At 28.6% G+C, this 9,400-nt stretch overlaps 1 pseudogene across 1 annotated transcript; it reads left to right on the plus strand.

Moving 5' to 3' along the window:
• The first annotated feature begins 399 nt into the window (after positions 1 to 399).
• Positions 400 to 1,973, plus strand: LOC146922934 (uncharacterized protein At5g65660-like; annotated as a pseudogene). The gene is made up of 2 exons (XR_015012649.1): positions 400 to 694; positions 1,288 to 1,973. The product of XR_015012649.1 is annotated as an uncharacterized protein At5g65660-like (transcript).
• Positions 1,974 to 9,400: the final 7,427 nt, after the last annotated feature.

Consider the following 9,400-nt stretch of genomic DNA (forward strand, 5'->3'; position numbering starts at 1 on the left):
ATTCCTGATTGTAACAATTTTTAGTCAGATTTCTCTTATCTCCATCTGAACTTTCAATTATCAATTTATTACGACTAATTTCTCCTAAAATTGAGACGGTCAATAATAAAAATAATAAGTATATATTAAAGAAAAAGAATCAAGAACATAATAATTGTAAGGACTTCATTGCTCTTTCCCATGTAGAAATGCAGGACCATTCTCTTTCCGTACAAAATATGAATTACCTTAATAAGGTATACAACCTCATGTCAACTTCAATAACAAAAATGTCACACTCTTTCAAAGGTCCACCCACTAAAAAGCACACCCCACCATCTCTCACCTAATTGACAATCTAAAAGCAAAGTTGCCACATTCATTTCTTATTTAAATACTCTATGATTCGATTCATAATTCAAGTTAATCTAAACAAGGACAAATACAACACTACCTATAGTTTGAGTCTAGTCTAGAGAGAATTAGAGAAATGGAACTTCAAGACACAGCAGCAACTAAAATAACCATTGGTCTTCCATTGGGTTTAGCACTTCTCTTTGCTTGTTTACTCTTCATTTGTGTCTTCTTTTGTTGCTTATTACATTGGAATAAGCTCAAATTTTTGTTTCCATATTCTTCTGGGGTCATTAATTCTCAAGCTCAGATACAAACTGACTTAACTTCCTCTCCTCAGAAACCAGCATTTCCTTTTGTGGTAATTATCTTCCCATGTTATTTCTCACTAAAGAATTTAATATTAAAGTTTTAATATGTAGTACTAAATATTTTTTTTGGTAAATCACATATTTATAAATATATAATTTTAGAGTTAATGTTTGTTTTTGTTTTGAAATATTAATTAATTTTTATATTATATGCTTCCTTAGTGCCTTCCTTAATTAGTTTTTTTTGCCAATTATACATTTATTTTATTAATGATCTTACACTTGTATTAATGAAGAAATAAACTAATAAATGAGTGATTGAGTCTGATTAAAAAAAAAATGAGTGATTGATTCAATGAAAGATAAAAGTATATATTTGAATTTTTCTTAAAATTAAAGCTATTTTTTCTTTGTTCAAAATATGTGTATAACAAAACAAAGGAATGCATATTTATAAATTTAATCATCATAACAAAATTACACAGAATAAAAGCGTGACAAAGATATTTTTTTTTAGGATAAATAATTTTTTTTGTCAAGTAGTCTAGTAGCTAAATAAATTTTTTTTTCTTGTCTATGCATATACACACATAATTGGAGGAAAGATTCATGAGATTGATTTGTATTGTTTTTTGTTAAGCAGATGATGAAGCAGAGCTATGCTGAAAGCTTGCCTGTGTTGATGCCAGGAGATCAGATCCCAAAATTCATAGCCATGGCATGTCCATGTAAGCCTCCAACAGATGAAAGTATCACAATCCATGTACACAAGGAAGAAACAAATGATGTTTTGCAGTGAGAATCCATGTTAAAGAGGTGTTGATTACTTCAGGGGTAGCTTAGATATCGATCAAACTCGTTTAAAGTGAACAACTCACTTTACAAAGTAAAATGAGTAATATCAAGAGTTAATTAATGATTGATATTGTACGCACATGTATAACAAAATCATGTGCAGTTATAATATCAATCATTGATTTTCTCGTCTTACCGACTATTCACATGAACCAAATCCCTTAGATAAATACACTTTTGATGGACCTTTTCAGTTTGTGCTGAGTGAGATTATCTAGTACAAGGACCCCTATTTTATTTTTTGGTCAGAATGGGAAGAAAATGATTGGAATATTAACCATCTTGTCTTTTTTTTTTTTTTTTTTGAGGGAATTAACCATCTTGTCTTAATTTGTTATTTGTGTGTTCCTCTTTTCCTAGTACAAGGACACTTTTACCTTCTCCTTTTAAGTCTAAGAAAACATGATTGATGCCACTATCTGAATGTATCATTCCACAGCCTTGTAATATAATTTGTGTTTCAATTTTTTTGCATTCGACATGCCCTTTTGATTTTTCTTCTGGTAACATGAAATTCGTGTATAATTTCACATGTGACATACTTTACAGATATTGGAGCATTATTTAACGCCCCTTTTTTTATAATGACCTAAGTGTAAAATAGTTTTAATTTGTGGTACGCAAACGTATCCGCGGAATAATGATTTTAGAGGTTTTCACAATTGCATCGCAAGTGCATTTACGACTGCATCCATAATGGTTTTATGTATTTTATAACAATATAAAGGTTCGTAGCGTAACTAAGACAATATAGCGTAATATTCTTCTTATAAATTCAAAGAAGTGTGAAATGGAGACAAGTGTTTACAAAATACATAATCTTTTCATGTCATAATGTATCAACGAAAAAGAAGTGGTTACAAATTAGATAATTCACAAAATGCACATGAAATTTTCACTAGGTGATAAAAGAAATGAAAGTATTAATAAGGTTTACTATCTTTTCATTCATGCAACGACCTCTTCCACTAAATTGGACGCTTTTTATTATTTCGGATCACTGGATGAAAATTGTTCTTTTCCCTTTCTATTTTGCTCATTTTTACCTCAAATTTTCAAAAATAATTCCAGCGTGAGTTAATTCACGCTAACCCTCAACTTGTGTTAACTTGCAATGGTTTCAGGTCTGATAATAGAACAACAATTATGTCAATGTTTTTTTGAGGTGCCTAAACATCTAAATGTGCATTTTTCACAATACCAATCATCGACTACCACTACATTCATTCACCACATTCATTCTTTCAATCATTCAATCAAATTGTTCATTCAATCAAAATCAAAATAAAAAATAATTCCAAAATAACCCAAAATAAAATCAATTCCAAAATAACGCAAATGTAGATAAAATTGCGAATACGCAAATGTCATTAATTTACATCAATAAAAATGAGAATAAGCAAATGTCATAAAAAAACTAAAAATATACAATAAAAAAAAAGCACTAAAAACCCATTAACCACTATCCCTCCTCCTCCGAGCAATCTCTAGCTTGTTCACCGGGTGCATCTCCTCCTAGATCCTCCTAAACATGTTGTGGTAGTATGGATGTGGTTCGCCTTCACGCAACGCCTCCTCTGAAATGACATAATTGTTCCACATAACCTGGAGTGGGTCGGGACGCTCACTCGCATACTCTTCCTCAATAATGACCTTCTGATTAGGAGGTCTAGGAGGTGGCTCCTCAACAACCTTAGTTCGATGGCTCATCAGCGGATGAGAGGCACAGAAGTGTATGTCCATGTAGTCCGCCACGGGTCCCTTGCCACTCGACCCCGATCAGCCAACGGAATGACATGGATCATAAAATCTCTTAGGGTCTGGGCTATCTCCTCTGGCTCAATAGATGCCACGTTCGTACTGCCTCATCACCCACTCTGGTAAGTGACGACACTTCGTAGTAGTGTTAGTCGTGATCCAACCGGAGTACCAACAAATATCCTTAAAAGGCATAAAGTCTCAGTGATCATCGTACGAACTCCATATCACATCCTCCATCGACAGCTGATCTAGGCAGTCTCGGTAGTGACTCGTTGAAGCATGACCCCTTGTTGGAACAAATCGGTTGGCACGCAGGGAATGATGTAGTTTAACAGCAAACATTATAATTATCCTCTCAAAAAATAAAATAAAACAAACAATATAATTTTTTCTCTTTTAAAAAAATACATATTTTTATTAGGGGCCTCTCTTTTTTATGAGAACCGAGCCTCCATTTTCCTAGGAACGGCCCACTAGCGAGTAGTCAGAACTAAACATTTGTAGTAAAACTGTTTTCTAGCATAGAGTAATCAGAACTAAACACTTGTGGTAAAACTTTAATACTGCATTAGGACTTGCTTGTTTAAAATTAAGAAACTGATTATTTTTTATGAATATTTGAATAGAAGTTGTAAAGTTGATTATTCTTAAATAAAATCAATTTGTTTTACAATAAGGGTGATTTTGTTAAAAACAAAATAATTCAATCTAACAAGCACGGCCGTATTTTTTTATGCATTTCTTCTCCTTTAAGGAGTTAGAGGAGAAGAAGGCCAAACAATTAAAAGGAGCTATTATTATTATTATTATAGAAGTTATTGAGAAGACCTTTATAAAACAAACTTTTGGAAAGATTTTGTTCTATGATTTGTTTTTCTATTCTATACGAACAACAATTTTGATTAAAATTAACAATTAACAATGGGTATTTCTCTTTAAACCCCCTCAATAAGTCTCCTAAATATCCATTTGATAGTTATCTACCGAATGTACCTATAAAAAAAAAAGTTCATCCGATATATAGGGGGCCTAAAGAGAAACATTCATTAACAATTCTTCTTGGACGACGAATAGGATGGAAATTTGTTAGGCGGTCCAATGGATTAAGAAATTAATTATAAGCCCAAAAAGAGGACAAAAACAACAAACTAAAAGAGCATCTCTTTTCTCACCTCTTTTAATTCTTAAAAACTGCTTCATTTCGGAATTATTTATCCTAATGGATAATTCTAAAATCACACTCTCTAACATACACATTTTAATACATATTCTTTGATTGATTAAAATTCACATGAGTCCTATCAAATTGATATGAAATCAACATAATTTAGGGATTTCTTTCAACAAAAAAACATAATTTAGTGACACTCACGTGACATTGAATCAATTAAAGAGAATGTGCTATAAAGTATGTGTTAGAGGGTGCTTTACTATACTACTAAACATTTATCCTTTTAGCTCTTAACTATACTACTAAACTTGAACTTGAGATGAAGTTCCAAAATGGTGTCATTATATTTTGTTGCAATCTCAAAACTCAATGTCAAATTCCAAAATTGATACTTCATCTAGAAAGAAATATAAACAAATAGTACATGTCTTCCGTTCAAATTTGAACCAGATACATATATATATTTCATTCAAGATTGAATAGTTAATTTCATGAAAGTACTCTACACGACACCAATATCCATATATCTTCATTTTTCTGGGTCAAAAGGGATATCTGATCAGTCCCTATTATATCGATCAATACATACTATCAAGAAATGGAATAACCTTTTCATCAACTACTTGAGAAAAAAATATATATGAAAAAAATCGTGTAACTCAAATAACTAGTTTAGAGACCCGGCGTTGCCCGGGTTAGATATTAAATAAGTTTTATAAGTTTGTGTGCACGAATACACGTATATTAGATTGAATTTATTTAAATTTACAATTATAATAATATCATAAAAATAAATATAAATGATGAGATGAATGTCCAATGCAAGAATAAAAAGTGTAACAAAATCAATAATGAATTAGTCCAAGTGGTAAGAGTTTTGCATCCCTTTAAACATGTGGTCATGTGTTTGTTTCATGGCCCATGGGTATGAGAGAGAAAAATCGATTGAAAGGAAAGAAAGTGGTTGAAATATATATATTAGATTGAATTTATTTAAATTTACAATTATAATAATATCATAAAAATAAATATAAATGATGAGATGAATGTCCAATGCAATAATAAAAAGTGTAACAAAATCAATAATGAATTAGTCCAAGTGGTAAGAGTTTTGGGTTTGGGTCCCTTTAAACATGTGGTCATGGGTTTGTTTCGCGGCCAATGCGTATGAGAGAGAAAAATCGATTGAAAGGGAAGAAAGTGGTTGATATATATATATATATATATATATATATATATATATATATATATATATATATATATATATATATATCAAAGTATATGTATGCGAAATAATTATATTGGTGTTTGGCAAACCTGAAGAAGGAAAAATGTTAGATGAAAAGAAGGTTTGGGGTTTCTGCTTGTGCTCAAAATATGTGATTAACGAAAATTTATTTATTTATAGTTAACATTTGCATTAGAATATGTTGCTAAAAGATAACATAATAACTAATCGAACCTTTTTTTTATAAAAAAAAAACTAATCAAACTTTTTGTTTTCCTCTTTCATAAAAACTAATTGAATGATATAGTGATAAAAGATTAGTAAAAACTAATTGAAGCTTCTTTTCCTAAAAATAAATAAACAAATCGGAGTCTTTTAATCATAAAATAAGATTGTATATGTAAACTTTGTTGAAAGTATTATGTGTAGTTGTTGAGATATTTCTGCTACATAAAATATTAGAAATTCAATAAAAATTTAAAGAAAAATATTGACTAGATGAGATCAAAATGTTGTTGAGATATTTATGTTAAATAAAATAGGGTTAATTAAGTTTTTAGTCCCTATAAATATTCACAGTTTTGTTTTTAGTCCCTATAAAATAAAATTACATTTTTCAGTCCCTGTGACATTTTCCTTAAGCATTTTAGGGACCAAAAATGTTGATGGAAATTTTTTATAGGGACTAAAAATGCTAATGGAAAAATTTTATAGGGACTAAAAATGTTGATGGAAAATTTTATAAGGACAAAAAAGTGTGATTTTATTTTATAGGAACTAAAAACAAAATTCTGAATATTTACCGGGACCATTTACTTAATTAACCCAATAAAATATTGGTTTTTAAAAATAGAAAAAATAATAAAAATATTGAGAATGAATGTGGAAGTGACATGTGGCATAAAAAACCTTACTTTATATATATATATATATATATATATATATATATATATATATACATATACATATACACTATTGATTGATTGATTGATGTGTAGTTTGTTGAGATATTTATGTTAAATAAAATATTGGTTTTTTAAAATAGAAAAAAAAATAAAAATATTGAGAATGAATGTGGAAGTGACACGTGGCATAAAAAACCTTACTTTATATATATACTATTGATAGCTTCTTTTATACAAGTTAAAAATAATTTCTGCAAATTTTTCAAAAACTTTGTTCTAACTTTTTCTTTTTGAGTATTGATATTTGAACATTTAAAATTGTACAACTTATAAAATCAAATGATAATTTGGTTAAGAGAAAGAAAAGGAAAATTATTATAAAAATCTCATGAGTTGTATTGAGTATGGTTTTATAAAGTTGTCTCAAAATTTATCTAATTTTAAATAATCAATACTCTTTTCATAACCAATTGTATTTGGAGAAATGATTTAGAAATATAATTTCTAACCACACGTACATTAGTACCAACCAGCTACATGAGTACGGTGTGTATACAAAGGTTTTGTTCGTGAGTTTGGAGGGAGGGGAAAGGAAGACTTTAGGGACGGAAAATATGAAGGAAAATATAGAAATCTTTCAAAAAAATTAGAAGGGTAATTTTTTAGAAAATGATAAATTAATGCATATGATTACTATATTTTTAATTTTAAAAATATTTTAACAACATATATAAATTTGAAGAATTCATACAAACCCCAAAACTCACCAAAACCATTATTATTATAAATTTTGAAGAAAATTTATCTCCCAAAGCCCTCCCCTTCCATTTTTCTCTGTTTCTTCCATTTGTTTATTCCTTTTTCCCTAAGACTTTGTTTGCGAGTTTGGAGGGAAAGGGAGTGGAAGTCTTGGGAAAAAAGGAATGAGCAAGTGGAAGAAATAGAGAAAAATGGAAGGAGGGGGCTTTGAGGGGTTAATTTTTCTTCATAATACAAGTTCATATGATTCTTTACGTATGATAAAATTTTTAAAAATAAATGAACTTTTTACACATACAAAATTTAAAACTGGATATGTAAAAATTCCGAAAAACTGGATAAATTTTTTTAAAAATAAATGAACTTTTTACACATTTGAGTTTTGAAATTCAAAGGATATAAAGTCCTAAGTTTTTTTTTAACTAGTAAAAGACCCGTGCTTTCGCACGGGTCACGTAACATTGCGATAATTATATAAAAAATTATTAGATTGTTAATATTGTAGAATGTTTATAGATATTCAATGAAATTATGAGTATTAATGTAAGGTTTATATTAAATATTTTTTCACTTATATATACAAAAATTTGTTAAATAGTTGAGTCACACCAGTTATGGATTTTATTAGCATGTATATTCGAGAAAACAAAAATCTATGTAGATATATGAGAAAATTCATATTTTAAAATTTTAAAAACTCATGACTATTTTCAAAATCAAAATTAATGTAGTGTTTCTATTAAATAAATTTTTATTTCACATGCAAAAGACGGTTCAATGTTTGCATCGCACCCGTTGCACATTTGATGTACTTATATCAGCACCGCGCCAGAATTGAGATTTGATTTCTTTCGGGACAATTGTGGTCAGCCTAATTAGAGATTCACCTACTCTGTTGTTTTATATTTTTTTTCTTTCTTTTTAGTTTCGAGGGTTTTTGCCTAGTCCCCTCTCTTGGACATATTTTTCCCCATTTTTTTAATAAATTTTGAGATTGGCGGCATAGGATGAAGGTTCTTCGGGGTGCCAACCTAGTTGAGATGTCGGTGCTTCCTCTTGATGCCTATCCTTTCTCATGACTTATCCAAAAAAAAAACAAATTTTATATACATATATGACAAAGTCGATATGATAAAATTTTAAAACTCAAGACTGTTTTCAAAATCAAAATTAATGTAGTGTTTCTAATAAATAACTTTTTATTTTATATGCAAAACATTGTTCAATATTTGCACCGCACCTGTTGCAGATTTTATGTACTTATATCTGCATAAACAAATTTTTATATACATATATGAGAAAATCAATATGATAAAATTTTGAAAACTCCTGACTATTTTCAAAATATCAACATTAATGTAGTGTGTTTAATAAAGAAATTTTTATTTTATATTTAAAACACCGTTAAATATTTAAACTGCACTCGTTGGGGATTTTATATGCTTATATATGCAGAAGAAATTTATTATGTATCGATATGTGATAGTCGATAAGATAAAACTTTGAAAACTCGTGCTATTTTCAAAATATCAACATCAATGCAGTGTTTCTCTTAATTAAAATTTTATTTTTTTATGCAAAACATCTTTCAATGTTTGCACTGTTCCCGTGACAAATTTTAAATGTTTATATCTACAAAAATAAATTTTATATACATATGTGAGAAATTTGATAAGATAAAATATTGGAAACTCGTGGATTATTTTCAATACATAAATATCAATGTAGTGTTTCTATTAAATAAATTTGTATTTTGTATGCAAAACATCATTCAATGTTTGTTGGACGATTATAAAATTAAGGATATCATGAGTTTTAAAAGGACAACTATGAAATTTCTCTATACTTTGATTTTTATACACTATTAGTAGATGTGACTATTATCCGTAATTAATTTTTTAAAAATAAAATAAATTTTAAAATTAAGGAGATCATGAGTTTTAATAAGGACAACTATGAAATTTCTCTATACTTTGATTTTTTATACATTGTTAGTAGATGTGACTATTATCCGTAATTAATTTTTTAAAAATAAAATAAATTAGTTTTAAAAATAAAATAAATTAGTTTCATAATT

This window comes from Medicago sativa, chromosome 5 (genome assembly GCF_051527215.1).
Source record: "Medicago sativa cultivar Bolivia chromosome 5, Bolivia_mono, whole genome shotgun sequence".
NCBI classification, from domain to species: domain Eukaryota; kingdom Viridiplantae; phylum Streptophyta; class Magnoliopsida; order Fabales; family Fabaceae; genus Medicago; species Medicago sativa.